The 14,106-nt window shown below is 43.3% G+C and overlaps 1 long non-coding RNA gene across 1 annotated transcript; it reads right to left on the bottom strand.

The window, feature by feature from the left end:
- Positions 1–4,726: 4,726 nt before the first annotated feature.
- LOC307017353 lies at positions 4,727–13,285 on the bottom strand. The gene is made up of 3 exons (XR_013802141.1): positions 13,153–13,285; positions 12,912–13,048; positions 4,727–8,562 (listed from the first exon to the last, which is right to left on the bottom strand). It is a non-coding gene; the product is annotated as an uncharacterized lncRNA (long non-coding RNA).
- Positions 13,286–14,106: the final 821 nt, after the last annotated feature.

Raw genomic sequence — 14,106 nt, 5'->3', positions numbered from 1 at the left:
GGCTCGGCGGTTGAACTCTTCTAAGCTGGCTGTAGCGAGGGCGGAGTTCACAACCATGGAGCGCCTGGGCATTGTCCGCCGCTCCGACAATCCTTGGACTTCCCCCCTGCACGTCGTCCCCAAACTGAACGGCGGGTTCCGCCCGTTTGTGGATTACCGCCGACTCAACGACGCCCCTACACCTGACCGCTATCCGGTGCCGCACATTCAGGACTTTTCGGCGCATCTGGCCGGTATGGGGGTGTTTTCCAAGGTGGACCTGGTGCGTGGATACCACCAGATGCCCATGCAGCCCCTGGACATTCCCAAGACAGCAGTGATAACGCCTTTTGGACTTTTTGAGTTCCTGCGGATGCCTTTTGGACTCAAGAATGCCGCTCAGACGTTCCAGCGCCTGATGGATTCGGTGCTGCGGGACCTGCCGTTTGTGTTTGTCTACCTCGACGACATACTCGTCGCCAGCGCTTCAGTGCAGGAGCACCTGTCCCACCTCCGACCCCTTTTCACGCGGCTCAGCGAACACGGATTAATCTTCAATCCTGCAAAGTGCCAGTTCGGGGTGTCTGACATTGATTTCCTGGGGCACCACCTCACCTCTGCCGACGAAGGTAGAGGCTGTTGCGGCTTTTCCTCGCTCGCTCACAGCCCGGTTGCTCCGTGAGTTTCTGGGGATGGTGACCTTCTACCACCGTTTCATCGCCCGGGCCGCACACATGCGGCCGCTGTATGAAGCGTTGAAAGGCAAGACCCCCGTCCAGGCGATCGACTGGACAGCAGAGACGGACACCGCTTTTGCTGAGGTCAAAACCACGTTGGCTCAGGCGGCTTTGCTGGCACACCCATCATCTGTCGGCGCGGTGCACGAGCAGTGGGTGGAGGACGCTTGGCAGCCGCTCGCCTTTTTCAACCGCCAGCTGACACCCAGAGAACGCAGGTACAGCGCCTTTGACCGAGAGCTCCTTGGACTTTATTTGGCCGTGCGGCACTTCCGTTTCATGCTGGAAGGCCGTAAATTTACGGCATTTGTCGACCACAAGCCGCTCACCTTCGCCAAAAAGTGGCAGAGCCTTGGCCGGCACGTCAGCAGCGGCAGCTGTCCTCCATATCAGAGTTCACTACGGACATTAAGCACGTGGCTGGCAAGTCGAACCTGGTTGCTGATTGCCTCTCCAGAGTCGTCATCGGTGCCGTCCAGTTGGGCCTGGACTATACTCGCATGGCGGCGGACCAGGTCACAGATCCCGGCGTCCAGGCTCTGAAAGTGGAGGGCGCGGGGCTGCGCTTGGAGGACGTGGTGTTCGGCGACACGGGCATAACCCTCCTGTGTGACGTCTCCACAGGCCTGTCGCGGCCAGTCGTTCCCGCCAGCTGGAGGCGCTCTGTGTTCGAGGTGGTGCACGGACTGTCACAGCCTTCGACGGGCTTGGTGGCCGCGAAGTTCGTCTGGCATGGGCTGAAGAAGGACGTGAGGACTTGGGCTGGTGAGTGCGTGGCTTGTCAGCGCGCTAAGGTGCACCGCCACACGAAGGCCCCTTTGGAGCGTTTCCTGGTGCCTGAGAGGAGGTTTGACCACGTCAACATCGACCTTGTTGGTCCATTGCCCTCCTCTCAGGGCTTTTCCTACCTCCTCACCATGGTGGACAGGACGACCCGTTGGCCGGAGGCGGTCCCGCTCGTTTCGACGTCGGCCGCAGACGTTGCCCGGGCCTTCATTGCAACGTGGGTGTGTCGTTTTGGCACCCCGTCGGACATTTCCTCAGACAGGGGCTCTCAGTTCACGTCCGAACTCTGGAACGCCGTGGCAGGCGATTTTGGGGGTAAGCTGCACAGAACTACCGCTAACCACTCTCAGGCTAACGGCCTCTGCGAGCGCTTCCATCGCTCCATGAAGGTGGCCCTCCAGGCGGCCCTCAAGACCGGACTTACGGACGGTAACTGGGTCAACAAGCTGCCCTGGGTGATGCTGGGCCTACAGCGGAGATGGTCTACGGGCAGCCGTTGAGAGTTCCAGGGGATTTCCTCCCGAACACATCAGCTCCCTGGTCTACCACGGCCCAGCGGGTTTTCCTGAGAGACGCAGCGGAGGCTTTCGCTCCGGTTCCGACTACTCAGCACGATGCGCCAAGGTCTCAAGTTCCCGCGGAGCCACGCTCGGCTGGGCACGTCTTCATACGTCACGATGCAAACAGAGGCCCCCTGCAGCCCCCTTACGATGGGCCTTTCCGGGTCTTGGAGCACGGCGACAAGCACCTAGTGGTCGACATGGGCGGCAAGGCTGAGCACGTCTCGGTTGACCGGGTGAAGGCTGCTCATTTGGACGTGGACCGGCCAGTGGTGCTGGCTCGACCGCCGAGACGGAGCCGCCCTCCGGCTTTGATTCCTGGCAGTGAGTTTGGACCTGTTGTTCCGGTCCCTCGTTTGACGGGGGCCGCACAGGCGGAGGTCGCTGTGCCGGCTCCGGTGCGTAGGACTCGTGGGTGTAGGCGTGTTGTTCCTCCCCGCCATACAGATTTAGTTTAAGAGTTAATTCTGGGGGGGCTTGTGTCGTGACACCATGTGGGACCATAATTCACCTTGCTTATTGTGTTGCCACACAGACCCTTTAGTGGGAACACCTGTAGCTTTAGCTGCCATTCCTGCTAGCTTGTCAGGCAGAGCAGTTCATGTGTTAACCTCTCTGATATTAATGAATAATAAAGATTGGAACTCCATTCTTAATACACCGCCTCCGACTCCCTTTTCACGGCACTACAATATTTATTTATTTTTTTTAATTGCTGCGGGGCCCTAAGCGGCCGCTTATGTCGCTTAATGGGTCAGGCCGGCTCTGGCTGGACCTGTATTTCACAGGAAAGGAGTGAACAGAGGGTGGAGTTGTCAATTATTGTTCTGTTTGCTGTGACTGTCTTCCTCACCCTCTCAGACTTTCAGTTGCGCGCGCTACTAAAGAGACGCGCTACCATGGAAACCAAACAATGGTGTAGCTGTATTAAAGTCCGTGTGGAAACAGTCCTGAGTAAATCTGATTTTGTCAGAAATCAGGAGAAATGCGGGAGAAATATGACCCCGGGAGGAAACCGGTAATCAGGAGTCTCCCACGAAAATCGGGAGGGTTGGGAAGTATGGTTTAAGCGTTGATTAAATTATATTTATTCATCCAAATCTGCAAAGTAACTAAATGTAGGCCAACTACATAAATGTCGTGGAGTATAATTACACTGTTTGCCTTATAATTGTAGTACAGAAGAAGTACAGAGTATCATACATTGAAATACTCAAGTTAAGTAGCATACAAGTATCTCAAACTTGTAATTAAGTACAGTAGCCTACTTGAGTAAATGTAGGCTACTTCGTTACTTCCCACCTCTGTTGACTTTCACTTGACTTTGATTATGAATGCAGGACTTTCTCTTGTAACAAAGTACTTTTAAAATGTAGTATTGCTACTTTAGTAACTAAAGTAGCAAATCGTAGAGTATCACTAGCAGTGGCGCCTCCAGACATTTTTCATAGGGGTGGCCAAATGGGGCCACTGAAAATCTTGGGGTGGCCCACCAAAACCAAGAATTTAATTGTTGTAAAAGTACAGACTAGATGAAAACAATGGCAAAGAGAATCACCTACTGATATACTTTGGCTTCTTATTTTACATTTTCTGATACTATTCATCTGAAGTGAATATAATACGTAGTTAACATTTTACTTCAAACAACATTTAAAAGACCCTTGTTTTGTGTTATGTATACATGTGTTGGTGATTTTTTTTTTTTTTTTTTATATACGCTAGTTGTTCTTTCCTTTTAAAAAGACAAATACAGCTTAATTTAAACAAGTTCCTTTATTCAGGGTTCTTACACCTTTTCCAAAGTCAAATTCAAGCACTTTTCAAGCATTTTCAAGGTGCATTTTCAAGCTTTTCAAGCATCTTATAGCTGTTGCAAATTACATATTTACACTGAACAAAAATATAAACGCAACACTTTTGTTTTTGCTCCCATTTTTCATGAGATGAACTCAAAGATCTAAAACATTTTCTATATACACAAAATAACCATTTCTCTCAAATATTGTTAACAAATCTGAAAAAATCTGTAATAGTGAGCACTTCTCCTTTGCCGAGATAATCCATCCCACCTCATAGGTGTGGCATATGAAGATGCTGATTAGACAGCATGATTATTGAACAGGTGTGCCTTAGGCTGACCACAATAAAAGGCCACTCTGAAAAGTGATTTTGCTTTATTGGGGGGGTCTGGGGGGGTCCGAAAACCAGTCAGGTTTAACCCTAACCCTAACATGTTACCTATTGAGCATGTTTGGGTAGCTCTGGATCAGCGTATGACAGCGTGTTCCAGTTCCTGCCAATATCCAGCAACTTCGCACAGCCATTGAAGAGGAGTGGACCAACATTCCACAGGCCACAATCAACAACCTGATCAACTCTATGCGAAGGAGATGGGTGACATGTTAGGGTTAGGGTTTAACCCTAGGGTTTTCGGACCCCCCAGACCCCCCCAATAAAGCAAAACTGCACGTTTCAGAGTTGCCTTTTATTGTGGCCAGCCTAAGGCACACCTGTGCAATAATCATGCTGTCTAATCAGCATCTTGATATGCCACACCTGTGAGGTGGGATGGATTATCTCGGCAAAGGAGAAGTGCTCACTAACACAGATTTGTTCAGATTTGTGAACAATATGAGAGAAATTGTTATTTTGTGTATATAGAAAATGTTTTAGATCTTTGAGTTCATCTCATGAAAAATGGGAGCAAAAACAAAAGTGTTGCGTTTATATTTTTGTTCAGTAATACACGTACTTATACTCAAATGATTATTTCCCTACCTCACATTAAATTAGATTATCTTTATGCTATAAACAACCAAATGTGTGTTTCGTGATAACATACTACATGAGGATGAAAAACTAAAGAAAAGAAAACTAAGTTTAATATTTCAAAATGAGTGACCCATCTGTACGTAGACTGGGCATCCCATATAACCTGGCGGAGCCGATATACAACAATCAGCCAATTAACTTTTCAATACATTATTGATTACAATTTTTTAGTAATCAATTAATTGATTACTTGATTGATCAAATTGATCAAAGTAATTGTTTTTACGAAACAATTTAACAAAATTGCTTGTCAAAATACCAATACCACAGGACCATTTTTTTTTTTTAAGCAATATATTTAGTTGCCCGAGCGGGCAAATTGAAATTACGTTATGCTGGCCGGGGTGTCTAAATAGTGCTTCCGGGACAGCGGGCCATTTATAATGTCGAGCCCTGTATATCATATGAAAAGTTGAGAGTCCACAGATTCTAATGGTATACGTTTCATCACTATGCGATCAAAAGAATATTAAACTTGTTTTCGGCAAATTCCGATGATAAATACAACTTTGAAGCTTGTAAAGGCATAATTACAAGCGGAGAACGGAGTAATTTAACGTCACAGCAAGCGTAACAACAGCCGGTGTTTCTTGTGAGTGTTTCCCCTGTACACGAACACAATACACACAAACGCAAAAATACACAAACACACACACACACACACACTCGCGAGCTTCCCCCAGGCCAGTAATACAAACGAAAATGTGTCTTCGGGTCAATGTGACAGATTAGAGCAAGTCACATTTGGTTTAGGCACGAAACATACTACCAGTAGAAATACATTGCTTTTAAAATCGTTCTGTGTCGAATCAATAGATTATATTTCGTGACTATAACACGAAATGCCGTGAGAATTACTGGGTTGAATTACAAGTGAGTGCTTCATCCTCTGAACACCACAGAATGGCGACTGTAACGCACATAACATAGGTACGCTCCTCTGAAATGATTGTCCCCTGCAATTATTATCCCTCATCGAGTTTGCTATTCAGCTTGCTAACGTTAGCTTAAACAAACGTAACATGCAACGTTAGCCTAATCTAAAATGCTCTACTATGGCGTACCTTTCATGTGGCTCGTCAGCGCCGACTCTCCCATCGTTATTTTTTGCAAACTTTGCAGGAGGCTACTCGTGGGCTTGACCCTCGCCTTAGCCATGGATTGTATTTGTCTTCTGCTAGCCAACGCTCGTTGAAACTGCAACCTCCTGGCATACTGTCATCTATCATAGGGGTTCCCAAAGTGGGGGTCGTGAGACCCCGAGTGGGGGTCGCGAGATGATTACAAAATAAAAATGGAAAATTATTAGAGAAATAAAATACATTTTTTTTATAATATATATTTTTTTAATTATTATTAATAATAACGTTTGCATAGACTTTTTTTTTCTTTTTGCCAATCCACTAGCGCAGTGTTTCTCAAACTTTTTCTTTTTTCTTTCTGAAATTATTTCTGGCACTGTTATTTTGGGGGTCGCGGGCTGCAAAGTTTGGGAACCCCTGATCTATCACTCTCATCAGAATGCCCAGGTCACACACCTAACAAAAACACTTGCAGGTCACGTGCAGAGCGCGGGAAGGCCGGAGCGGAGCTGTTTTATGTAAAAGCGAAGCAATTAAGCTTGCTCCGACTTCTTTATTTTCTTTTAATCTAAAAAGCGAAGTAAAGCATTTACATTTTGAAGCACTTTATCCCAAATTCAAGCACCATTCCCAAAATTCAAGCACTTTCCCAACCTTGAAAACACCACGTCAAATTTCAAGCATTTTCAAGGATTTCAAGCACCCGTACGAACCCTGTTTATTGTAAGGCACAAAATGTTCAGCATTCTCAACACATACAATACACAACAGCAACACAACATGTTCTTCAGTTATATTATGTCTCTAGGTTATAATGTTTTTTAGACTTAAAGCTGTTTGTGTCACACATGGGATCAAAGATGATTGACATGACTTTATTAAATCAATTTTTAAAACATGACTATTTTATTTCAACAGGACCCAAAAACTCAAGGGGTATAAAAGGGTAAATACATACTGTGATTGAACACAAAAACACCATCTATTATTGACCTTTATAGCAAATTCAAAACATTATAAATGATAATAACACCACCTTTTAGTATTAGACAGAAAATAGGTGATGAGACATATTTCTATTTTTTTTAGATTAGTCCACTGTGGTGAGAGTAATACATATAGCTTGTGTTCCATTTGTTTTGAAAATGTATATATGTATTTTATAAACGAACTGGTTACCCTTTTTTTAAATTAGCATACAGAACATTATGAAAACAAACTTGACTAATGGTCGGCTCATAACCTCAGAACACAGAAGAGGAAAAACTGCATAGATTCTCGTTTCATTTTGAAGGAGCTGCAGACCTAAAGTGTGTAGAAGACTTAAATGATTAAAAAGTTCACAATCACATTAATAAAACTGTATTTAGGTTTTAGTTTCACTTTTACAAAACAGAGTTCCACATGTAGCTACTTTCTAGCATGAATGGCCATCTCCTCACTAGCCCTAGGCTGCTGCTCCCCTGCCAGCTCTGTCTTTCCTTTACTCATCTTCATCTTAAAATAAGGAGAGATGTCTGTTGACTTTCTCTTCATTTTCTGCAAATTGACATTACACACAGCAGTGATTAATAGTAGCCTACGCATTACACCAGCCCAGCATACCGACATCAGCTAACGTTAGCTCAGCAAGCTAAACTAACGCTAACTAGGATAGCCACCAAAGTGTGTTTACAAACGAATTATACCTGAAGTCAAGCCAGCCTTTACTGAGCCCCGAGCCTGTTTTCCAGGTCTTCCAGCGTTTTTTTCGTTTGAATGCCATTGAACACATATTTTTGATCAGAATAACAGCTAAAGGTAAGCATATCTCCGTTTTTGGCTACCTAAAGCTAACACACTAAAGCCTAAAGTGTTGTGGGGCTTAACAGGCAATGAACGTATACGACTTACCTTCTAGAAGTCTGGTGTCAGTAGAAACGTCAGTAGAAAAGTCAATAGAAAGAAACATTTTGCTGCAACCTGCTGCTGTCTGTGTGAATCTCAGAGTGGTGCGCGCAAGTATCAGAGTGGTATAGAAAGCCTAAAGTGCCACTATTCGCCCGTTTAAAACACGCGGTTTTTTCTAAAAACGCGCGTTCTTGACGCATAAAAAACGCGCGTTTTTTTAATATGACAATGAGCCCCACCTTCTGTTTTGCATAGCCAGTACATTTAAAGTGTGTGCAAGCAATCAGTGAAGAGTTAAACCAGACTAAAGCAATCTGTTGATGAAAAGTTCCTGTAACCTAACCCATTGTGAGATTTAGATAGATAGATAGAAAGAATAAAGAATAATCACAATAATTAAATCTAAATTAAACATGTACAGTAAATAATATAAAGTATAAACATATCTACAGTCACAATTTCATTATTGTTATTCATACTTTCTGTTATGTACTTTATTAATGTTCCCGTGCTTTCAGTTTCCATCCAGTAATATAATCACAATGCTATTTTGAGGGTGTGTTCAAAACAATCTATGTAATGCAACTTGCTGTACGTACTGCTACACTTACTATTTGGGAATCTGATGTATGTTGTAATGTTTGTGCCGGAGCCGCTTCATCCAAAACAGTACTCCGGTTAGAGAGATGACACCTGACGGGAAATACAGTCAATTGGTACACACTGTGAATATGAGTGGGAAAAATGAGTGTAATAAATGCTTTTTAGACAATAAGAAATATAAAGTTAACTCAACTAAAGTTGCTCAGTATTTTTGTATTGTCAATACTATTACTGCATAACTAATATCTCACATCTGAAGGTTTAAAGAAAAAGCACCTTAAAATAAAGATTGGTCTTTCAATACATTAGCTGGTTGATTTTGTCTTTTCAATTGTTTATCTAAAATCAAGTAGCTATAACTGGTACTTATCGTTTGAAGATACAGTCTGGTTATAATGCTGTTTGAAGGAGGCACACAGGTAAGAGCACTAACTAGCTAATGTATCTTAGCTTGAATTAAATGTATTTAACGTATAATAAAGTGACTGCAAATATATGTATCACAAACTTTATAAAAACTTATATTTCAGTCCACAAATACACAGAATAAAGAATACATTCAGGTCAATGTAGAAAAATAAGAAATACTTTAGTCCCCTCTGTCTTCCTCTCATCAGTAGAGGAAAAGTGTGTGTACAAGATAGATATTAATTTTACTCCACATTTTCCTACCGTATTATTAAATAAGTCTGCACAGCTGAGGGGACACCTGTAACTCAATTCATGTGATTTATTCATTAAAAACTGTATTTTCAGAGTTAATGAAATGACAGCCACATTGTTACCTAAAGTGTCTCAAACACATTTAAGGAGTGCAATGCAACTGAAAGGTACACTAATAAAAGTAAAACAGTCAATCCTTTCAGATCAATCTGTATATTTGAACTCCAGAGCACATTTATTTGAATGAAAAACAAGTTGTTCACACAACCAGCTTTGGCCTCTGAGGCAGCCATTACCTGATCTTAGACATGTTAATAAGTACCAGTTATTAGTTGCAGTGATATGTGCCGCTTCCAAACATCAAACTCTTAGAAAAAAGACTTGTCCTTATTATCTACTGCACACTTTTTTTAAAGCAACACTGACAACTTGCGCCTTTGAGACATGTAATCTCTGAAAATGATTAGACATGCATAACTTCTACAGTGAAAATCGGTCATACTGTAAGTGCAACTTCTGAACACAACACTTTTTCGCAAATGTTTTACAATGCATAATTATTATAGAACCTTGGTTTTAGAAACCTTACCATGTAACAATGGTAACTGTGAGTGAGTGCAACAAAGTGTCTACTCTGCGATGAACAGCTGGGTTCTCAGTCTATTCACTTTTGGGCTCATCTTTTTCCCCTTAAGTTCCATCAGGACTTTTTCCACAACTTCAAAAGTGGATTGCAGTTATTTCGGATATCTTAAGTTCAGTGTGTATATGAGCCCGAAGAGCATGGCAAAAGTTATTAGATCAGTACTTTTCTTATATGAATATTATTGCTACATTTGAAAGGTCTTTACCAGCTTTGGAATTATATATATAGATATAGATATAGAGAGAGAGAGAGAGAGAGAGATGCAGTGGGGCAAAAAAGTATTTAGTCAGCCACCAATTGTGCAAGTTCTCCCACTTAAAAAGATGAGAGGCCTGTAATTTTCATCCTAGGTATACCTCAACTATGAGAGACAAAATGAGAAAAAAAAAAAATCCAGAAAATCACATTGTCTGATTTTTAAAGAATTTATTTGCAAATTATGGTGGAAAATAAGTATTTGGTCAATAACAAAAGTTCATCTCAATACTTTGTTATATACCCTTTGTTGGCAATGACAGAGGTCAAACGTTTTCTGTAAGTCTTCACAAGGTTTTCACTCACTGTTGCTGGTATTTTGGCCCATTCCTCCATGCAGATCTCCTCTAGAGCAGTGATGTTTTGGGGCTGTCGCTGGGCAACACAGACTTTCAACTCCCTCCAAAGATTTTCTATGGGGTTGAGATCTGGAGACTGGCTAGGCCACTCCAGGACCTTGAAATGCTATGTTATCAACTATTGTAAACACGATAATAAGTAGAGCAATCCTTCCTAAAAGTAAATCTTGTCTTCCAGTATTTTTCACGAGTCCAGTATAGTATTTAACTAGACCAAGGTAGCAAGAACTAGTTTATCTTTGTTAGAAATACAGAGCACATTTGCAGAATGTGTAAACGTCATATTTATAGGACTAAGCATGTACAGGTACAAAGTATACATAGACATTATTTATGTTTGCATTACAAAACATAGACTTCAGAGTCACACAGTCAAACTAAATTTAAAATAGCTTAAATGTTTTCAACCGTTTGGCCTGGCTTGGTTGAAAGCCCACTCACCACGACAAGGTGCAGGCCATTAACGGGAAAAACAAGGTGGGTGGGTGTGTGCGCGTCTGTGTGTAGGGCGGCACTAGCCAGCGTCCAGCCACAAGAGAGAGTGTGTGTGTGTGTGTGTGTGTGTGTGTGTGTGTGTGTGTGTGTGTGTGTGTGTGTGTGTGTGTGTGTGTGTGTGTGTGTGTGTGTGTGTGTGTGTGTGTGTGTGTGTGTGTGTGTGTGTGTGTGTGTGTGTGTGTGTGTGTGTGTGTGTGTGTGTGTGTGTGTGTGTGCGCGCGCAGGGCGGCACTAGCCAGTGTCCAGCCATGATAGCGTGTGTGTGTCTGCGGAGAACGGGCTGGAGGGCAGCAAGACAGTCAACCTATGGCAACACTTTCAATGTCCTCATTCACACGTTTGATGATATGTGGTGTGTACTACAATGACAGCTGGCCAGACTGCCCACGATAGGGGAGGGGGAATAGCGTTGAGTCCAGCAGGAGATAAAGGTGGAATTTGGAGTCATGTTTTAAGGTTTCAGTGGACAACTCCAGACTCAGCGTCTCACCAGAATGTGCTAATTAATTAGACCCTCCAGAAAAACGCGGGCAAAAATCCTTGATTATGCTGGCTAAATTCCTTGATTATGCGGGCTAAAATCCTTGATTATGCGATTAAATATGCAGGGTTTTTATGTGATTTTATGCGGTGAAATTGCGGGAAGTTGCGAAATATGCTAAATATGCGGGGAAAAAGAATTAAAAAAAATATAAATATTGAGCTGTTATTTATTCTCTCTCACACACAACCTGCCACTAACGTTAAACCCCTTTACTATTCAATTAAACACATTCAATGTTTATTTATTGTAAAAGCAATTGGGCTATGTTCATCTCTCACACACACACACACCCCCCCCCCATTCTGTTTTCATCTACTCGTTCGTTATCTGACCAGCTTCAATCTTGTAGGCTACTCACTTCGTTTCTTGTAGCCCTCGAAAGGGTTTTGGAGGTTGATGCCTCGGTGAGCGTGAGTCGTTTGGCTTTCTTGTCCGCAGCAGCAGAAAGCATTTTCGAATGTTTGAATGAATCAAAGTGGGTCGTCACCGTCGATTTTCTCTTATACTCCAACACACAGTTGCACGGGGTGCAGAATTGTTTTCCCCCACTTTTTGCCCGGTCTTTAGTAGAAATGTTCGTCGGTAAATGAGATGGATTAGATTTTTTCATCTTGGTGTTTTCTCTATCGTGTGAGCTCCACACATTCACTCTATACAGTGTTGTTTACATTCTGTGATGCGCGAGCTGATAATGTCACGTCAAGACGAGTTAACTTTTTTCCCCCTCAACTTTGTGTGGAAAAATGCGGGGATTATGCGGCCTTTTGATAAATATGCGGCCTTTTAAAAATCTGCGCCATTTTGCTGATTATGCGGTAAATTCTGCGATCGCAGAATCGCGTTTTTCTGGAGGGTCTAATTAATAGCTGGGAACTACAGATTAAAAACGTTTTTATATTGGTATTAACGATATTTTAATAAAAAATAATTACTTTAACCCTCCTGTTGTGTTCGGGTCAAATCTGACCGATTTACTACTTTCATCAACCATAACTTTTTAGTTTTACATTCGATTGCATTAAGGCTTTATGATATCCTTCACAGTAGTAGACATTTGAATACAATTGCTGGTGATCACCACTTTCACTGGATTTTGGATGATTTACCCAAAAATGACCGCCATAAAGAAAAGGAATTAGTAACCATCCGGATCAGATAAAACACACACACACTGTAGATTTGTTTCCCCCCCCCCCCCCCCCCCCTTATGTGCCCACCCCCCCATGTGAATCACACCTGGCACACGCACACACACAACAATTTGATACATTTCCCGCTCTTATGTGCCCATCCCTTAGGTGTATATTCTTTGTATATTTACTGCAGTTTTTCATGTATACCAATAGTCTGATACAATATCTACAGTTTGAAAGGGTGTTAAATTAAATGTGGTGATGATTAATGTTTTTTGTGTTAATGTAATAGCAGTTAAAACAGGACCTGTCGCGAACACCAAAGTAACATCACATCGACCTACCTTGTTGTGCGGTTGTGGTAGGCCAAGATCTCCGGACTTCAACTATATATTCCCGAAGGTCCTGAAGTAAAAGATCTGTATGGACGTTAGTTAGCCTGCCCCGTGACCACTCGATGCTCCTCTCCATTGTTTCTAACCTGCCAGTAAACGGTTTGGTGTAATAGGGGAGAAGACAGAATTTGTAAGTGTGAAAGATCTCACAGCCCCTCAGTAAGTTACACGCGATAGGCTGGGCCCTTACCTCACTATTGCGGATTGTAACACAGCATGACCATCATCTGTTTGGAGAAGTCTTGTGCAGTCATTTATTGTCCTTTTGCAATGCAAGATGAAGTTTCTCGTGGACATTTTTCGATGAGTCTACTGTTTCTACAACTAAGATTCTTCTTCTTCTTCTTCTTCTTCTTCTTCTTCGGTGGTGGATGTGTGTTTGAAGAGGGAAGAGGGAATTTCAACTTTAACTCTTTTGTTTCTGTTTCAATCGTTTCTTTAACTGTATGATCTTTCGTTGGGATTTTTGTACCCTTTGCAAGTACGGTTAATTTGTTAATTTAGTGTTTTTCCGTGCCTCGTGGCGGGGATGGCGTCCTCCGGGGCGCCGCCGGTGTCTCTGAGACACGGAGTGCGGCTGGTGGCTCAGGCCGCAAGCACAGTGGAGCAGGTGCTGCTGGCTGTGGGGGATCAGGTCGGTCATGTAAATATCTCCTATGCTTCCCGCATGAACAAAGCGGTCGTGGTCTTTTTGAAAGACCAGAAATATGTGACGGAACTTATCGAGAGCGGATTAATGCTAAACGAGGAATACATTCAAGTTTCACCGCTGGCGACACCGTCCACGCGGATCACTGTGTCTGGCGTTCCTCCGTTCATCCCGAATGAGGCGCTGGAACGGGAGCTGAAGCGTTTTGGTAAGTTTGCCAGTAGTCTCCGCACTGTTGCTCTGTGGTGTAAGGATGAAAAGTTAAAACATGTCCATTCTCTGCGGAGACAGGTTTTCATGTTTCTGAATTGTCCCACTCAGACACTAGATGTGTCCTTCCGGGTGAGGCACGAAGAGGGTTTTTATATGGTTTATGCGAGCTCAGGGAGCGTAAAGTGTTTTGAGTGCGGGGAGTCGGGTCACAAACGTGTTGCATGTCCACAGAGACGGCACGCCGCTCCGCCGGGTGCGGCTGGGCCGGGGGCCGCCGGTGTT

This window comes from Notothenia rossii (genome assembly GCF_949606895.1).
Source record: "Notothenia rossii genome assembly, chromosome: 8".
NCBI lineage: Eukaryota > Metazoa > Chordata > Actinopteri > Perciformes > Nototheniidae > Notothenia > Notothenia rossii.
Note: the sequence above shows the minus strand (reverse complement) of the source record. Positions and strands in the feature narration are given on the sequence as shown.